Below are 19987 nucleotides of genomic sequence, written 5' to 3'. Positions count from 1 at the left end.
ATCATCATTTTTATCCCCCATTATCATTCTTATCATCACCACCCTCATACTAGTCGTCACCATCACTGCAATCACCCCTCCACTATCACCATCTATCAGTATTGTTATTGTGTGCATCCCAAATGGCACCCTTTTCACTATATAGTGCACTACTTCTGACCATAGGCCCTGGCCTGGCCGCATAATAGGGAATAGGGTGGGTGCTATTTGGGATGCAGACATTGTTATCTTCATCTTCGCCATAGTTCTTCCCGTTATCCACCATCTATTCCAGATCGCATTTGATATGAAAGAGACAGCGAGTCAAAGCCACCAAAGAGCAGAGCTAATGGATTACTGTCGGCTTCCTCCACGCCCAAATAGGAAAACAATTAATGGGACAATTATCTACTCTCCTTGTGGCCATACATACTCTCACACACAAACACACACACACACAGTTTTAGCTATGTCTGTCTGTACTGCTTCTACATAGTCATCAAAGAGAGAGAGAGAAATATCTCCTGCTTCACTGATTTTAATTGAATATCTGCACGTTTGTAAATGTATCCTATTATTTCATTGTCCCCCACAATGAAATCTGGGAGGGGACTGTAAACTAGGGTGAATGATGTATCTTCCCATGGAGATCGGGCATTTACAAAATTACTCTGATTGGCCCAAGGTGTGTGTGTGTGTGTGTGTGTGTGTGTACGGTGCATTCAGAAAGTATTCACACCCCTTGAATTTTTCCACATTTTGTTGTGTTACAGCCTGAATTTAAAATGGAGTACATTAAGATTGTTTCAGTTGCCTAGACACAATACTCGCTTATAAAACAATATACAGTATATTATAGGGATGTGGTAGCCTAGCTTACTGGTGATGTTAAACAGTTGAGATCTGATATGCTGCGTAACGCAAGACGAGACGTAGGCCAATGTCATAGGCCAGGGATGGGCAACTTTGATAGGGGTAGGGGCCACAACAAATCACAACTCATCACGAGGGGCAGCAGTTGCTTACGTACTGCACACCTAACCAAATATTCCAAGATTTCCATAAAACAGCCTCACATATGTGATCTCTCATTTCTGCACCACAAAAGTTTGCGCAAGGCAAAAGAGTAGGTTAGGTGTGCTTCAATTACTCATTCAGGGCAGCAGACTGCAGGCGTGTAGAGCTACCTGAGCGCACCGGAGCTTCGCTCTGCCACTTCTCACAATGGTGCTTGTTTACTACAGTTAGATCAAAGCTGAATCAATGTCGTGTTTTCGGAAAGTATTCAGACCCCTTGACTTTTTCCACAATTTATGTTACAACCTTATTCTAAAATGGATTAAACAATTTTTTCCCCTCATCAATCTACACACAATACCCCATAATGACAAAGCAAAAACAGGTTTTTAGAAATGTCAGCAAATGTTTAAAAATATTGCATTTACATAGGTAATCAGACCTTTACTCAGTACTTTGTTGAAGAACCTTTGTCAGCGATTACAGCCTCGAGTCTTCTTGGATACAGCTTGGCACACCTGTATTTGGGGAGTTTCTCCCATTCTTCTCTGCAGATCCTCTCAAGCTCTCTCAGGTTGGATGGGGAGCATCACTGCTCAGATATTTTCAGGTCTCTCCAGAGATGTTAGATCGGGTTCAAGTCCGGGCTCTGTCTGGGCCACTCAAGGACATTCAGAGACTTATCCCGAAGCCACTCCTGCGTTGTCTTGCCTGTGTGCCAGTTTTCCTCCAGACCTCATGCTTGACATCCAGGCCAAAGAGCTCAATCTTGGTTTCATCCAACCTGATAATCTTATTTCTTATGTCTGAGAATCCTTTAGGTACCTTTTGGTAAACTCCAAGAGGCTTCCGTCTGGACACTCTACCATAAAGACCTGATTGGTGGAGTGCTGCAGAGATGGTTGTCCTTCTGGAAGGTTCTCCCATCTCCACAGACAAACTTTGGAGCTCTGTCAGAGTGATCGTCGGGTTCTTGGTCATGTCCCTGACTAAGGCCCTTCTCCCCCGATTGCTCAGTGTGGCCGGGCGGCCAGCTCTAGGAAGAGTCTTGGTGGTTCCAAACTTCTTCCATTTAAGAATGATGGGGGTCAGTGTGTTCTTGGAGACCTTCAATGCTGCAGAAGTCTTTTGGTACCCTTCCCCAGATCTGTGCCTCAACACAATCCTGTCTCGGAGCTCTACAGACAATTCCTTCGTCCTCATGGCTTGGTTTTTCCTCTGACGTGCACTGTAAACTGTGGGACCTTATATAGGCAGGTGTGAGCCTTTCCAAATCATATCCAATCAGTTGAATTTACCACAGGTGGACTCCAATCAAGTTGTAGAAACATCTCAAGGATGATCAATGGAAACAGGATGCACCTGAGCTCAATTTCGAGTCACATAGCAAAGGGTCTGAATACTTATGTAAATGTAATATATCAGTGTATCAGTGTAAATTTTCTAAAAACCTACTTTGGCTTTGTCATTATGAGGTATTGTGTGTAGATTGATGTGGAAAATCATTTAGCTCTGTAACGTAACCGGTATAAATACTTTCTGAATGCACTGACAGCCCTTCAAATGATTGGATTCAGCTATTTCAGCCACACCCGTTGCTGACAGGTGTATAAAATCGAGCACACAGCTTTGCAATCTCCACAGACAGACAATGGCAGTAGAATGGCCAGTACTGAAGAGCTCAGTGACTTTCAATGTGGCACCGAACCAACAAGTCAGTTCGTAAAATTTCTGCCCTGCAAGAGTTTCCCCGGTCAACTGTAAGTGTTGTTATTGTGAAGGGGAAATGTCTTGGAGCAACAACAGCTCAGCTGTGAAGTGGTAGGCCACACAAGCTCACAGAATGCTACCACCGAGTGGTGTAAAGCTCACCACCATTGGAATCTGGAGCAGTGGAAAAGCCTTCTCTGGAGTGATGAATCACGCTTCACCATCTGGCAATCTGGATATATATATGAGGATATTAGGAGGACATTTTAAATTAGGACATTTTAAATGATTCTGTGATTCCAACTTTGTGGCAATAGTTTGGGAAAGGCCCTTTCCTGTTTCAGCATGGCAATGCCCCTGTTTACAAAGCGAGGTCCATATAGAAATGGTTTGTTGAGATTGGTGTACTTGAGAGCCCTGATCTCAACCCCATCGAACACCTTTGGGATGAATTGGAACGCCGACTGCAAGTCAGGCCTAATCGCCCAACATCAGTGCCCGGCCTAACGTATGCTCTTGTGGCTGAATGCAAGCAAGTCCCCGCAGCAATGTTCTTACATTTAGTGGAAAGGCTTCCCAGAGGAGTGGAGGCTGTTATAGCAGCAAAGGGGGTACCAACTCCATATTAATGCCCATGATTTTGGAATGAGATGTTTGACGAGCAGGTGTTCACATACAATGGCAACCATGCACAACATACTTGTATGACTGTGTCTTTTCATATACCACTCAGTGAAATACCTGTACGATATTTATAGTAAGTTGTACTTGGAGAAAATCGTAACTCACTAAAATGAAAATGGATGGCCCTCATTTCAGTAAAATATATTTTTATCCGACCGTCCCTGAACACTTGAAAAAAAACAAGTGACCCTCCCCTATACCCAAAGTAATAATTAAAACATAAAGAGGATTCCAGAGAACATGCCTACCACTAACCCTCACTTATAGGACAGACCAGAGCAATCGATATGCTGTTTTAAAAATTACATGACAACGTGCAAACATTACATGGCAAAGTGACAATTTGTATAGGGCTTAGAGCTGCTGGCCAGAAGGTTGTGGGTTTGCCGACCACCATGGATAAGGGTAGGGGTAAAAAATATCTCCTTCCAAAAAAGCATTGCATGAATCTATCATTGCATTTGTGTGTCTGAGAAGAAGTAGCCTTTTAAAAACGTATTATATATCTCCTTGACTATAAAAGGTTGTAACTCAATCTCTGAATGTCATAGAGATGGCCCAAGTACTTTGTTTACAGCAAAAAGCATTGCGGACTACAGCGCTGTTATAGTTTGCTTTGTATAATCTGCTCCTTTTTTATTCTCCTAAATGGTATACTTACAAGGGGTAGGTACACCATTACAAGGGGTAGCTATGCTTTTTGCTATTTTATTTAACAAAAGGTATGGCGTACCCCCTTCAATTTGAGCCCTGGCTTTAACTTGACACACCAAGCCCTTCACTGACACATAGATATTTAAAGAGTCCATGAGGAGGTGGAGGAATTGGCTGACAAATCTATGGATAGCAGCCTATACTTTTGTCTGTCAAACGGGTAGGCCTACCTCTTATTTCTTAAATAGGAAGAAATCGGCTCCAACACAAAGTCCTCTTGTTGTTAGCAGAGCCTAATTAAAATGAACACTCTTCAAATTAATTACGCCTTCTCTAATTAGCGTCCACGTTCTGTAAACTTCAAACTGTCCCTTATGTGTTAGTAAACAGGCAGTCAGAGAGGGGTTTGGGATTTTCTTTTTTCACTGGACAGAATCACATAGTAAAAACGTTTCCAGCCAGCAGAAATAACGTTTTCATCTTCTAACTCCATTTAACAGACATTACTGTGGTGTAATGTTAGGGGAGGGGGGGTGAAATAATTTATTGAGAACCACAACTTTCTTCTCATTTCAGTGGAACTTATTACATCTGCAGGCGCGTATGTGTGCGTGTTGGCACGTGCGAATGTGCGCATGTTTGTGTGTCAGCTGTAGAGAGAAACCGACAAGAGTCTAACAGATAGGTTGAAAAAATGACAAAATGTAATGGATGTAGTGCATATCCATCAAATTATATTATTTTATTTAAAAATAATTTTTATAATAATTTTTCTCCCCAATTCCATGGTATCCATTTGTTGTAGTAGCTACTATCTTGTCTCATCGCTACAACTCCCGTACGGACTCGGGAGAGACGAAGGTTGAAAGTCATGCGTCCTCCGATACACAACCCAACCTGCTTCTTAACACAGCACGCATCCAACCCGGAAGCCAGCCGCACCATTGTGCCTGAGGAAACACCGTGTACCTGGCAACCTTGGTTAGCACGCACTGCTCCCGGCCCGCCACAGGAGTCGCTGGTGCGCGATGAGACAAGGACATCCCTACCGACCAAGCCCTCCCTAACCCGGACGACGCTAGGCCAATTGTGCGTCGTAACCGGTCACGGCCGGTTACGACAGAGCCCAGAGTCTCTGATGGCACAGCTGGCACTGCAGTACAGCGCCCTTAACCACTGCGCCACCCGGGAGGCTCATCAAATTATACTCAACCATATCTAATGAGTGCCACACATTTCAGTACTATCTATTAAACATTAGGAAAATTGTTAGATTCAAACACCAAGGACCGCTTTCCCAGACACAGACTACACTGACAGTGTTGCCTTAAAAGCATTTTCAATGGACCTTCTCAGCTGAGCATGCCTATCAGTCCAGGAAAAATGCTTAGGCCTGGATTTAATCAGATCGAGCATTAACCAGCGTTGGCCGACATCCACATAGCAGATGTGGCGGTGTTGGAGGTGCAACTGCTGTATGAACTAACATATCGGTGAGCGGCTGCTCTCATGTGTCACAAACCACTCCCTTTACTTATTATCCCTACTGCGTTAAAAGTTCAAAACAGCACTATCGATGTTGGAAATAGCCTAATGACTCAAATGTCGAAACATAATTCATTTGGATTTGGATCGGGGGATTTATGCATAGTAGTCTAATTAGAGTGTTTGAACGTCTAATTTGGCTGCATGGGATTTGTCATATACTCGGGTGTGGTTATACTCGGGTGTTGTTTCGCTGCATGTGGTAAGGCAACACAAGGAGCCGATTGTGGATTTGGCAGCACTGACGCAGTTCCACCTCTGATACTGCCAAAACAGCGCTATGCAGATGTCAATCTGATTGAATCCAGCACTTAATCTGGGTTCAGAAACCTGGCCTGAAAACCTGAAAAATTGTGTGCTAAAATAAAAATATAATGTTTGACAAGCCTGCTGACTAGGTTATATTCTAGAAGTGAATTTCAGGGTGGTGGAAGGGGCAAATTCTGCATAGTCCACACTTTTTTTCTTTAAATCTTGATACATGTGTTCTTGGATCGCTCTACCCCAGTGGTGTCAAAAATATGTCCTGCGAGGTGTTCCAATTTGGCCCGCAGGTGGTTTGAGTATTGTTGGGGGGAGGACAAACTCAATATGCTTTAAAATTACTAAAACCAAATCGAAAAAGTATAGAAATGATAATGGACCAGTGGAGGCTCCTCAGAGGAGGAAGGGGAGGACCATCCTCCTCAGTGAATTTCATAAAAATAAAAATAGTGAAACAATAAAAAAGGTAGCCTTTTTACATACAACGAAACTAAATATATTCACGTCACCAAATAATTGATTGATAATCCCCATCAAAAGCCATAATTTTAAGATAGAGATCTGCATTGGATGTGTCTACATCCATCGCATCCGCCGATGTCGCACTTCCGCATCTGCGGTGAAAGGTGACAAAGCTAGAGCAGTGTTTGTCAGAACATGAGACATCCCGAAAATCAATCTTCTAACCTGCCTCACTCAATATGATACGGAACCGCTATTATTTGTCATTTTTAGACTTTATAGCAAGAACCACAGCCATCAGAAGCTAACCAGCTAATTAGCTACAAGCGATTTAGTCATTGTTAGCCTCTGCTAGCGGCCTTTATCTTCTGCACAGGTACCAGCCCTTTTTTAAAATATATATATTTTTTTGCCTGGATAATACTCGCCAGCCTACCAGTAACAGACTCTCACTCCACTACAACGCCTGATTCCTTCCGTAATCCCTGGACCATTCCCCTGATCTTCACAGCTAGCTAACACCCACCGAGTTACACAGTACTGAAGCTATCCCTGAGGCCCACCTCCCGGCCTACTCAGTTGTTCACCCGGACTCCACCCAAACATGGCTAGAACACTCTACTCCACCGTATCCTTGCCTTAAGCTCTGGACTTTGGCACCGGATCACCGCTGCTACCGAGTGGCTATAGTGGCTAACGCCTCTGCCCCGAAGCTAGCACCAGTTATCCGTGAGCCAGGCGCATCTCCCAGATAGAAAACTAAATTACTACAACTACAATACCTCTTTCGCCACCTGGCTTGGATCCTTAGTCGACAGGTCTGCCGACGAATACTCCATCCGCTGTGCCTTCAACCGGCTTCCGTCGAAGCAGACGCTTCTACTAGCCCCTGGCTACTAACTTTAAACGCTGCGTCGCCCGCGTGCTAGCGTGGTAACGACTACTCCGCGGCCTCCCCGTTCTATTGCTGCCCCCTGGACCCTATGATCACTTGGCTACTTAGCTGATGCCCGCTGGACTGTCCATTAATTAATTAATTAACATTTTATTTTGTGTTTATCTGCCGGCCCCAGCCGCGAACTCATGCTCTCTGTGTAGTTAACCGCCCCTCTGCCCATTCATCTCCATTTTACCTGTTGTTTTAGCTTATTAGCTGTTGTTGTTGTCTTAGCTAGCTCTCCAAATCAACACGTGATTACTTTATGCCTCGCTGTATGTCTCTCTCATATGTCAATATGCCTTGTATACTGTTGTTTAGGTTAGTTATCATTGTTTTAGTTTACAATGGCCCCCCTTTCCACTCATTATACCTCTGATACCTCCTTTGTCCCACCTCCCACACATGCGGTGACCTCACCCATTATAACCAGCTTATCCAGAGATACAACCTCTCTTATCATCACTCAGTGCCTGGGCTTACCCGCACCCCACCATACCCCTGTCTGCACATTATGCCCTGAATCTATTCTACCACGCCCAGAAATCTGCTCCTTTTATTCTTTGTCCCCAACGCTCTAGGCGACCAGTTTTGATAGTCTTTAGCCGTACCCTCATCCTACTCCTCCTCTGTTCCTCGGTGATGTGTAGGTAAACCCAGGTGCCACGTGTCCCCAGGCACCCTCATTTGTTGACTTCTGTGATCGTAAAAACCTTGGTTTCATGCATGTCAACATCAGAAGCCTCCTCCTTAAGTTTGTTTTACTCACTGCTTTAGCACACTCCGCCAACTCTGATGTCCTTGCCGATTCTGAATCCTGGCTTAGGAAGGCCTGGCTTAGGAAGGCCACCAACAATTCTGAGATTTCCATACCCAGCTACAACATTTTCCGTCAAGATAGAACTGCCAAAGGGGGAGGAGTTGCAATCTACTGCAGGGAGAGCCTGCAAAGTTCTGTCATACTTTCCAGGTCTATACCAAACAGTTTGAACTTATAATTAAAAAAATTAACCTCTCCAGAAATAAGTCTCTCACTGTTGCCGCCTGCTATCGACCCCCCTCCGCTCGTAGCTGTGCCCTGGACACAATTTGTGAATTGATCGCCCCCCATCTAGCTTCACAGTTTGTTCTGTTAGGTGACCTAAACTGGGATATGCTTAACACCCCGGCAATCCTACAATCTAAGCTAGATGCCCTCAATCTTACACAAATTATCAGGAACTCACCAGGTACAACCCTAAATACGTAAACATGGGCACCCTCATAGACATTATCCTGACCAACTTGCCCTCCAAATACACCTCCTCAGGATCTCAACGATCACTGACTCATTGCCTGTATCCTCTATGGGTCCGCGGTCAAACGACCACCTCTCATCACTGTCAAACGCTCCCTAAAACACTTCTGCGAGCAGGCCTTTCTAATCGACCTGGCCCGGGTATCCTGGAAGGATATTGACCTAATCCCATCAGTCGAGGATGCCTGGTCATTCTTTAAAAGTAATTTCCTCACCATCTTAGATAAGCATGCCCCGTTGAAAAAAATGCAGAATTAAGAACAGATATAGCCCTTGGTTCACTCCAGACCTGACTGCCCTTGGCCAGTACAAAAACATCCTGTGGTGGACTGCCATAGCATCGAATAGTCCCCACGATATGCAACTGTTCAGGGAAGTCAGGAACCAATACACTCAGTCAGTCAGGAAAGCAAAGGCTAGCTTTTTCAAGCAGAAATTTGCATCCTGTAGCTCTAACTCCAAAAGGTTTTGGGACACTGTAAAGTCCATGGAGAACAAGAGCACCTCCTCCCAGCTGCCCACTGCACTGAGGCTAGGTAACACGGTCACCGCTGATGAATCCATGATAATCTGAAATTTCAATAAACATTTCTCAATGGCTGGCCATGCCTTCCTCCTGGCTAGTCTAACCGGCCAACAGCCCCCCCCCCCTCCCCAGCTTCTCCTTCACCCATAGCCAGACAGCAGATGTTTTGTAAGAGCTGCAGAACCTGGACCAGTACAAATAAGCTGGGCTAGACAATCTGGACCCTCCCTTTCTAAAACGATCCACCGCTATTGTTGCAACCCCTATTACCAGCCTGTTCAACCTCTCTTTCGCATCGTCCGAGATCCCTAAAGATTGGAAAGCTGCCGCGGTCATCCCCCTATTCAAAGGGGGTGACACCCTAGACCCAAACTGTTACAGACCTATATCCATCCTGCCCTGCCTATCTAAAGTCAAGTTAATAAACAGATCACTGACCATTTCGAATCCCACCGTACCTTCTCCGCTGTGCAATCCGGCTTCCGAGCCAGTCACGGGTGCACCTCAGCCACGCTCAAGGTACTAAACGATATCATAACTGCCATCGATAAAAGACAGTACTGTGCAGCTGTCTTCATCGACCTGGCCAAGGCTTTCGACTCTGTCAATCACCATACTCTTATCGGCAGACTCAATAGCATTGGTTTTTCTGACGACTGCCTCGCCTGGTACACCAATACTTTGCAGACAGAGTTCAGTGTGTCAAATCGGAGGGCATGTTGTCCGGACCTCTGGCAGTCTCTATGGGGGTACCACAGGGTTCAATTCTTGGGCCGACTCTTTTCTCTGTATATATCAATGATGTCGCTCTTGCCTGATCCACCTCTATGCAAACGACACCATTTTGTATACTTCTGGCCCTTCCTTGGACACTGTGCTAATTAACCTCCAATCCAAAATCAAATCTAGAATCGGCTTTCTATTTTGCAACAAAGCCTCCTTCACTCACGCCGCCAAACTTACCCTAGCAAAACTGACTATCCTACCGATCCTCGACTTCGGTGATGTCATCTACAAAATAGCTTCCAACACTCTACTCAGCAAACTGGATGCAGTCTATACTGGTGCCATCCGTTTTGTTACCAAATCACCTTATACCACTCACCACTGCGACCTGTATGCTCTAGTCGGCTGGCCCTCGCTACATATTCGTCGCCAGACCCACTGACTCCAGGTCATCTATAAGTCTATGCTAGGTAAAGCTCCACCTTATCTCAGTTCACTGGTCACGATAACAACACCCACCCGTAGCACACGTTCCAGCAGGTATATCTCACTGATCATCCCCAAAGCCAACACCTCATTTGGCCGCCTTTCCTTTCAGTTCTCTACTGCCAGTGACTGGAACGAATTGCAAAAATCTCTAAAGTTGGAGACTTTTATTTCCCTCACCAACTTTAAACATCAACTATCTGAGCAGCTAACCAATCACTGCAGCTATCTAATCTACCTATCTCATCCCCAAACTGTTTTTATTTTATTTACTTTTCTGCTCTTTTGCACACCAGTATCTCTACTTGCACATCATCATCTGCTCATTTATCACACCAGTGTTAATCTGCTAAATTGTAATTATTCGCTCCTATGGCCTATTTATTGCCTACCTCCTCATGCCTTTTGCTCACACTGTATATAGACTTTCCTTTCTCTACTGTGTCATTGACTTGTTTGTGTTATTGGCTTGTTTATTGTTTACTCCATGTGTAACTCTGTGTTGTTCTCTGTGTCACACTGCTTTACTTTATCTTGGACAGGTCGCAGTTGCAAATGAGAACTTGTTCTCAACTAGCCTACCTGGTTAAATAAAGGTGAAATACAATAAAATAAATAACGAAAATGTCTGTACTGTCCAAGCGGTTTGACCTACAAACTTATGACCACTCTATGGAAAGGGGAGACTCTCACGAACACGACGGTGGTCTCCATTTTGCTCTACGGCCGCCCACAAGTGTCAGAGAACTCGTCGGAAGTCGGTACTGTTGATGTGCCAACTTCTGTTTTATTGCGCACAAACCATTTGGGCTACAAGCTAATGTGACCCCACTGTGAAAAGGGGAGATTCTCACAAAAACTATCTTTTCAATTTTGCTCTATGACCCCCACAGAGAGGACTGATCTGAAGGTAACCAGTAACGGTTTAAAAAAATGAATGGATGTATGAAGGTAGTTTCGAAAAAACGTTTACAGTACCAGTCAAAAGTTTGGACATACCTACTCATTCAAGGGTTTTTATTTAGATTATTTTCTACATTGTAGAATAATAGTGAATACATCAAAACTATGAAATAACACATATGGAATCATGTAGTAACAAAAAAAAGTGTTAAACAAATCTAAATATATTTTATATTTGACATTCTTCAAAGTTGCCACTTTGCCTTGATGACAGCTTTGCACACTCTTGTCATCTCTTAACCAGCTTCATGAGGAATGCATTTTCCAACAGTCTTAAAGGTGTTCCCACATATGCTGAGCACTTGTTAGCTGCTTTTCCTTCACTCTGCGGTCCAACTCATCCCAAACAATCTCAATTGGGTTGAGTTTGGGTGATTATGGAGGGCATCACTCTCCTTGGTCAAATAGCCCTTATGTGTGTTTTGGGTCCTTTTCCTGTTGAAAAACAAATGATAGTCCCACTAAGCGCAAACCAGATGGGATGGCGTATCGTTGCAGAATGCTGTGGTAGCCATGCTGGTTAAGTGTGCCTTGAAATCTAAATAAAGAACTGACAGTGTCACCAAAAAAGCACCATCACACCTCCTCCATGCTTCACAGTGGGAACCACACATGCAGAGATCATCCATTCACCTACTCTGCGTCTCACAAAGACACAGTGGTTGCAACCAAAAATCTCAAATTTGGACTCATCAGACCAAAGGACAGACTTCCACCAGTCTAATGTCCAATGCTTGTGTTTCTTGGCCCAAGCAAGTCTCTTCTCGTTATTGGTGTCCTTTAGTAGTGATTTCTGTGCAGCAATTTGACCATGAAGGCCTGATTCACGTAGTCTCCTCTGAACAGTTGATGTTAAAATATGACTGTTACTTGAACTTTCTGAAGTACTTATTTGGGCTGCAATCTGAGGGGCAGTTAACCCTAACCCTAATGAACTTGTCCTCTGCAGCAGAGGTAACTCTGGATCTTCCTTTCCTGTGGCGGTCCTCATGAGAACCGGTTTCCCCAGAGCTCTTGATGGTTTTTGCGACTGCACTTGAAGAAACTTTCAAAGTTCTTGAAATTTTCCGGATTGACTGTCATTTCTCTTTGCTTATTTGAGCTGTTCTTGCCATAATATGGACTTGGTATTTTACCAAATAGGGCTATCCTCTGTATATCACGCCTCGCTTGTCACAGCACAACTGATTGGCTCAAACGCATTAAGAAGGAAAGGAATTCCACAAATGGACTCTTAAGGAAGGAATTATACAATGATCAAATGGATCATGCTGTTTTTATGTGGCTGCTTTGAAAGTGAACTGTGTTTGCATGTGATCAGGGGTGTATTCATTCTGCTGATTCTATTGAAAAACTTTTCTTAAACGGAACGAAACAGGGATACACATTCTCGAATTTGTCCAATAGAAACTCTCGTTTGCAACTTTTGGACTAATGATTACACCCTAGATCAGCTAGATGCAGGCAAGAGTGTGCATTACGGTATTGAATGTGTCACTGTCTGTCACCTTGATTACTCAAATTTTCTTATCGACCTGTGCCCCTACGTTGTTAACTTTCATTTGTAGGCTATTTTGAAGCAACCTCATCATGGGTATAGGGACAATTTGAGTATCATGTAGTAGCCTAAACCTATCAATATTATATTGACCTTGGTAATTGAAATTTGAATGACAGCCATCCAATATGCTGTAATGGAAATAAGGCCATGCTCATCTTAAACAGCCCCGACCGCCACTGTAATGGACCTATATTTATACCGTTTCTTGACTGTCCAGTTAGCTAATAATCACTGGACAGTCAGGGAGCATAGAAAATTCCAAAAACGAGGAATAGATGATAATTCTTTGCAAACTGTGACTGCAAGGAAATATAAGCAATTGTCAGTTCGGCCCTCCCGGGACCTTATTGAAGACCGAATGCTGCCCCCAGGGCAAAATGAGTATGACACTCCTGCTCTACCCCCTACCGCTGTTACGTAACTTCAGTCTCTCCACATTGTAAATATGAACGCCTGTGTGATGCTGTTGCTCTGCTGCTTGTCAGGAAGGACGAAGAAATGAATACGAGAAAAGGGGAGTAGCGATAGTGTGTGTGTGTGTTTGTGTGAGAGAGGGGAAGAGGGAGAGGGAGTTAATTTGTGTGTGTGTGTGTGTGTGTGAGTGCGCTGCAATTTGTGCCTGCATGTGGAAGCTAGAGGGGGAGCGCTGTTTTTAGCTGACTCAATGTCCCTTTGGTCTGTGTGACACCTTTGCGTGTTGAAAGTGCTCCTTCGATAAATTAACAGGCATAAACAGTGCATAGAGTATATACTGAAATAATGGAGCCAATGTTGACATGTCAGGCAGGCATGCGGCACACACCATTACTTTAAGACACAGAGCGTGCGTGTGTGAGTGTGTGCGTGCGTGTGTGTGCCAGACAAAGGGAATAAGGCAGTAGCACAAAGCTGGTAGCTAAGCCTGATGAGTGGATAGGGGAATTGAATAATTTATAATGCACAGTGATTTTAGTCTGCGCTCTCTCTAGGTTTGCAAGCTACCTAAATCTATAAAAAGATCCAGTTTCTCAGGAACAGAGAACAGGCACGATCGGGTCCATAGCCACCTCGCCTTATGCAGTAAGAATTGGAGATGTGTTGATGTCACTAATATACACTGCAAACATATATTTATCTTAAGATCTTAATCACCATAATGATTACCATTCTGGTAAATTTTCCAGATTTCCACCCCATAATTGTCTCACTTAATTGTATTTATTATGTAGTGAAAATTACTTCCACTCTATTGTGTAGTTATTCCACTCTTACCGATTACTAGCTAATTGCCTTTAATTCCCCATAGCATTCGCTCGTATTGCCATTCATGTATATTACTTCACCCCCTGCAGATCTGCTTTTGTTTTGTTTTCCCATTGGCTCCGCAGCAGAGGCTACTGCATTGTATAGCCAGGTTATCTATGGCTGCTGTGGGTTTTGGATGAAATTTGCTGTATCCAGACATGCCCTTACACAGTGGTGGAAAAAGTTCCCAATTTTCATGCTTGAGTAAATGTAAAGATAACTAAATAGAAAATGACTAAAGTAAAAGTGAAAGTCACCCAGTGAAATATTTCTTGAGTAAAAGTCTAAAACTATTTGGTTTTAAATATACTTAAGTATCAAAAGTAAATGTAATTGCTCAAATATAATATCAAAAGTAAAAGTATAAATCACTCCCCATTCCTTATATTAAGCAAACCAGACGGGATAATTAAAAATATATATTATTTAAGGATAGCCAGGGGCACACTCATACACTCAGACATAATTTACAAGCAAAGCATTTGTGTTTAGTCAGTCCGTCAGATCAGAGGCATTAGGGATGACTAGGGATATTCTCTTCAGAAGTGTGTGAATTTGACAATTTTCCTGTCCTGCTAAGCATTCGAAATGTAACGAGTACTTTTGGGTGTCAGGGAAAATGTATGGAGTAAAAAGTACATAATTTTCTTTAGGAATGTAGTGAAGTAAAAGTTGTCATAGATGTAAAGAACAGATACCCCAAAAAATTACTTAAGTATTTTTACTTAGGTACTTTACACCACTGCCCTTACAACAAAAAGACATGAAAGAATCACATGAAAAAAAACACATGATTTTCGGACACAGCACAGATTGATGGGTACACTTCCTGTTTTGGTCCTATGAGAACACTCGCAATGGCCGCAAGTCCACCCATTACCCCATAATTGACTTGAATAGGGACACCTGTTCTATTCATTCTAATTCTATGGCAGCACATGCAGTCAGGAACAAAAGAAAGGAAAAAATATTTGTCAAAACATAGATATCTTTTATTACGGAGACCGCAGTCATTTGGCTGGCAAATTACCGTCACCCCAATTTGAACTCAGGTCTGGCTGTATTTTGCTGCATCGAGGAGTGTTGGACCAGTGAGTTTGGCCTGTCAGCTTCCAGAGATCACACCCCAAGTTGCATCACGATCTCACCCTTAATATGCATTTACATTTTCCTGAATTAGCAAATTAGAGCAGATGGAGCTATCAAACTATATAGACTTCCTGTATTTTGTTTCAATCAAAGCACATTCTGCCTTGTGGTGCACGCTGTTTAGTTTTGGATGCATTATATACAAATATTTGCTTACTTTTCAGCTAACCATCCTTAAATCTCATTAAATAAATGTTTTGGTGTAACAGTAACGTTATACTATCCTATTACAATGCATTCGGAAAGTATTCAAACCCCTTGACTTCTTCCACATTTTGTTACATTACAGCCTTATTCTAAAATGGATTAAATAGTTTTTTCCCCCTCATGACTCTGCACACAATACCCCATAATGACAAAGCATAAACAGGTTTGCCAAGCGTCACGTCTGGAGGAAACCTGGCACAATCCCGACGGTGAAGCATGGTGGTGGCAGCATCATGCTGTGGGGATGTTTTTCAGCGGCAGGGACTGGGAGACTACTCAGGATCTATAGAAAGATGAATGGAGCAAAGTACAGAGAGATCCTTGATGAAAACCTGCTCCATAGCGCTCAGGACCTCAGACTAGGGTTCACCTTCCAACAGGACAATGACACTAAGCACACAGCCAAGACAATGCAGGATTGGCTTCGGGATAAGTCTCTGAATGTCCTTGAGTGGCCCAGCCAAAGCCCGGACTTGAACCCGATCAAACATCTCTGGAGGGACCTGAAAATAGCTGTGCAACGACGCTCCCCATCCAACCTGAGAGAGCTTCAGAGTATCTGCAGAGAAGAATGGGAGAAACTCCCCAAATACAGGTGTTCCAAGATTGTAGTGTCATACCCAAAAAGACTTGAGGCTGTAATCGCTGACAAAAACCTGTTTTTGCTCCTGTTATTATGGGGTATTTATTGTGTGTTGATTGATACATGGGGAAAAATGGTTTAATCCATGGTAGAATAAGGCTGTAACGGTACAAAATGTGGATAAAAGTCAACGCCTCTGAATACTTTCCGAAAGCACTGTATATTTGGTTATGTGATGTAGAATGCTAATTCATCATTATGTGATCTTCCAAGACATTTATTCAGCTAACTTTAGTAAACAAGCACCATTGTGAGAAGTGGCAGAGCGAAGCTCCGGTGCGCTCAGGCAGCACTACACGCCTGCAGTTTGATGCCCTTTAGGAGCAATTGAAACACATCTAGCCTACTCTTTTGCCTCATGCAAAATTTGGTGATGCAGAAATGAGAGACCACATACATCTGTGGATCTTTATGAAAATCTTGGAGTTTTGTGGTGGTTATGCAGACCCGGAAGCAACTGCTGCCCCTCATAATGAGTTCTGATTTTTTATTTTTTATTTTCTATCAAAGTTGCCCATCCCTGGCCTATGACATTGGCCTACGTCTCATCTTGCGCTGCGCAGAATATCAGATCGCAACAACGATTGGAGAAGTGTTTAACATCACCAGCAGGCTAGGCTATCACAGTCATTAGCGCAAAATACAGGTCGGAATGTCTGACTTTAATACTGGGCAAATTAAATCAACCTTTTTTTGTATTATTTAGTGGTGTTTTAATGTGTTGATAAAGTGCTGGACATGATTGTTTGACTGGGACAAAGGGCCAATTGCGGGACTGTCCCGCATAGTCCTTGACATGGGGTCACTCTACCTGTCTCCTTCAGGGCCCTTGTCAGGCTCAGCTGCCTCTTGAAGACAAACTACAGTTCAGACACCAGTGAATGACAACTAAGAAAACAACACGGTAGCCTACACTGTTGTTTCTCCCGGCCTGCTGTGCCTGTCTCTCAGCCGGTGACTTTTCCACCCTGTGACACAGATATATTTGTGACCTCTCTGTGATTGGGGTCACGATGCAAGAGGCTTAGCCTGCCGAGGGCTGGGCTGTAGGTAGCATCAGGGCCAGGGAGAGAGGGGGTTATAAGTAGCAGAGGGTGCCTAGCTGTGCCAACCTCCTGTCACCCTGTCTGTGAGCTACTGTGGCATACTGTCCTGGAGCAGGTTCTCTCTCTCTCCCACTGCCCAGAAGGGGATACAAATATATACTTTCTTGGTTCCCATCACACTGTTTAGGGGAATGAGTTTATTTACTTTGTAGCTCATTGAAGTCCTTTGTAGGACATTCTAGCAAACTTTTCTCTTTAAGGTTCTTTACCAGGGGGGTTCAGTGACATGGCTGTGAACTGTAATGACTTGGAGTCACGTTGAGTACAGTTGGATGGACACAGCGCGTGATGATATACATTGCAATTATATACACCAGCCAAGTGTCTCTTTGTATTGGATAAACCCGCCAGACCCCGTTCTTTCAGCATCAGACCCCGCTCTTGTCTTGCAGATGAAGACAGACATCCCTAACCCCATTCCCACTTTCCAAATACATTTCAACAATCTCCTCAACCCCTGGCACCGTTCTATCATAAGGGGTTTTATCCGCTGTACCCATCACCCATCACTCTTCACATTCCATACACGTTTAATTGCAACATTTAACAACACAACAGCGCCTCTTCAACCTCAGGAGGCTGAAGAAATTTGGCTTGGCCCCCTGAGCAACGGCCTGTTCACCCCGCTACCATCTAGAAGGCGGAGACAGTGCAGGTGCATCATAGCTGGGACCGAGAGACTGAAAAACAGGTTGTATCCCCAGCTGTTAAACAGCTGGCCTCCGCCCGGTACCCTGCCCTGATCCTTACACACTGTCCCTAGCCGGTCACCACCCAGTACTCTACCCTGCACCTTAGAGATTGTTCCCCTATGTTCATAGAGTCATTGAACACTGGTCATTTTAATAATGTTTACATACTGTTCTACCCTCTTCATATGTATAGTATATACTGTATTCTAACCATGGCTCATCCTACTACTACTATATACAGTATATATATTCCGGACTTGTTCTATTACGGCTCACTGATAGTGCTTCATTTCTTGTTTTTTTTTCTTCTTTTAACTTTTTGGATTATACTATATGTGTTTTGTTATTTTTAGGTATTACTGCACTGCTGGAGCATAAGCATCTGCAAATTGGTAAATGTGTAAGTCTATGTAAACTTTGATTTCAGTTTGATTTGTTTGTGAACCGGGCATTGTCAGCCCTGTGTTGTGACACCATTCCTTCATATGATTCTGACTTGACAGCTATCATTCAGTCAGTGATGGTTGGGACAGACAGGTGTGCGCGTGTCTGTGTGTCTGACTGTCACCAAGTCTCAGAGCTCTGAGCAGTTGACCACCTGAACGCACAATGTCATAAAAGGGACTGTTATTAACAAGAGAATGTTACCTGCCTGCAGGCATTTACATGTGTGCCTGAGAAGAAAGCTTGCCATGTGAACAGCAGGCTGCGGTGAGAGATATTGTGTGTGTGTGTGTGTGTGCGTGTGTGTGTGTGTGTGCGCGCGCGCATTTGAGAGAGAGAAAGATAATGCGTGCATGAGGCAGCAGGCAGCAGTGAGAGCGTGAGGCAGCCTGTGAAATCCTGTGATTCAGCTCAGTGGCTGTCCTGGAATCAATTCCAGTCAGGCCAGGCAGACGAATGTGTCTCAGGCTGTGCTGCTGGGTTGAGGATGATGGGGACGGCTGGCAGGATGTCCTCCCTCCTTCACATGCCATTTTAAATCTTTATCTTAGAGAGAACAGTGTTAGAAGGCAACCGTTTCATTCTCAGCCTGAAATATGTTCTCTCATTCCGTTTTTGTCGGGAAGGGCTCAAAATCCGTACCCATGTGGCATTTAGAGCCTATAGCTACAAAATGCACACACATACGCTACTGTTCAAAAGTTTGGGGTCACTTAAATAATTTGCAAAATGTATAGGAAATATAGTCAAGACATTGACAATGAATAATGATTTTTAATTAAAATAATAATTGTGTCCTTCAAGCTTTGCTTTCGTCAAATAATCATCCATTTGCAGCAATTACAGCCTTGCAGACCTTTAGCATTCTAGTTGTGAATTTGTTGAGGTAATCTGAAGATATTTCACCCCCTGCTTCTTGAAGCACCTTCCACAAGTTGTTTTGGATTGATGGGCAGTTATTATGTACCATACGGTCAAGCAGCTCCCACAACAGCTCAATAGGGTTGAGATTCGGTGACTGTGCTGGCCACTCCATTATAGACAGAATACCAGCTGACTGCTTCTTCCCTAAATAGTTGTTGCATAGTTTGGAGCTGTGCTTTGGGTCATTGTCCTGTTGTAGGATGAATTTGGCTCCAATTAAGCGTCATCCACAGGGTATGGCATTGCAAAATGAAGTGATAGCCTTCCTTCTTTAAGATCCCTTTTATCCTGTACAAATCTACCACTTTACCACCACCAAAGCACCCCCAGCCCATCACATTGCCTCCACTATGCTTGACAGATGGCGTCAATGTCACGTTCTGACCATAGTTCGTGTGTGTTTTCCTTGTTTTAGTGTTGGTCAGGACGTGAACTGGGTGGGCATTCTATGTTGGATGTCTTGTTTGTCTATTTCTATGTCTGGCCTGATATGGTTCTCAATCAGAGGCAGGTGTTAGTCATTGTCTCTGATTGGGAACCATATTTAGGTAGCCTGGGTTTCACTGTGTGTTTGTGGGTGATTGTCCTTAGTGTCCTGATGTCATTGTTCTTTGTTAGGTTACACAAGTATAGGCTGTTTCGGTTTTCGTTAAGTTTATTGTTTTGGTAGTGTTTGTGTTTAGTGTGTTACTTCATTAAACATGGATTGCAATAGACACGCCGCATT

At 43.6% G+C, this 19987-nt stretch overlaps 1 protein-coding gene across 3 annotated transcripts in view; it reads left to right on the top strand.

Annotated features, from left to right (window-relative positions):
• LOC110523906 (contactin-associated protein-like 4) overlaps nt 1-19987 on the top strand; it is a 197274-nt gene that overhangs the window by 110955 nt on the left and 66332 nt on the right. The window lies entirely within an intron of this gene.

Source organism: Oncorhynchus mykiss, chromosome 5, assembly GCF_013265735.2.
Source record: "Oncorhynchus mykiss isolate Arlee chromosome 5, USDA_OmykA_1.1, whole genome shotgun sequence".
NCBI lineage: Eukaryota > Metazoa > Chordata > Actinopteri > Salmoniformes > Salmonidae > Oncorhynchus > Oncorhynchus mykiss.
Note: the sequence above shows the minus strand (reverse complement) of the source record. Positions and strands in the feature narration are given on the sequence as shown.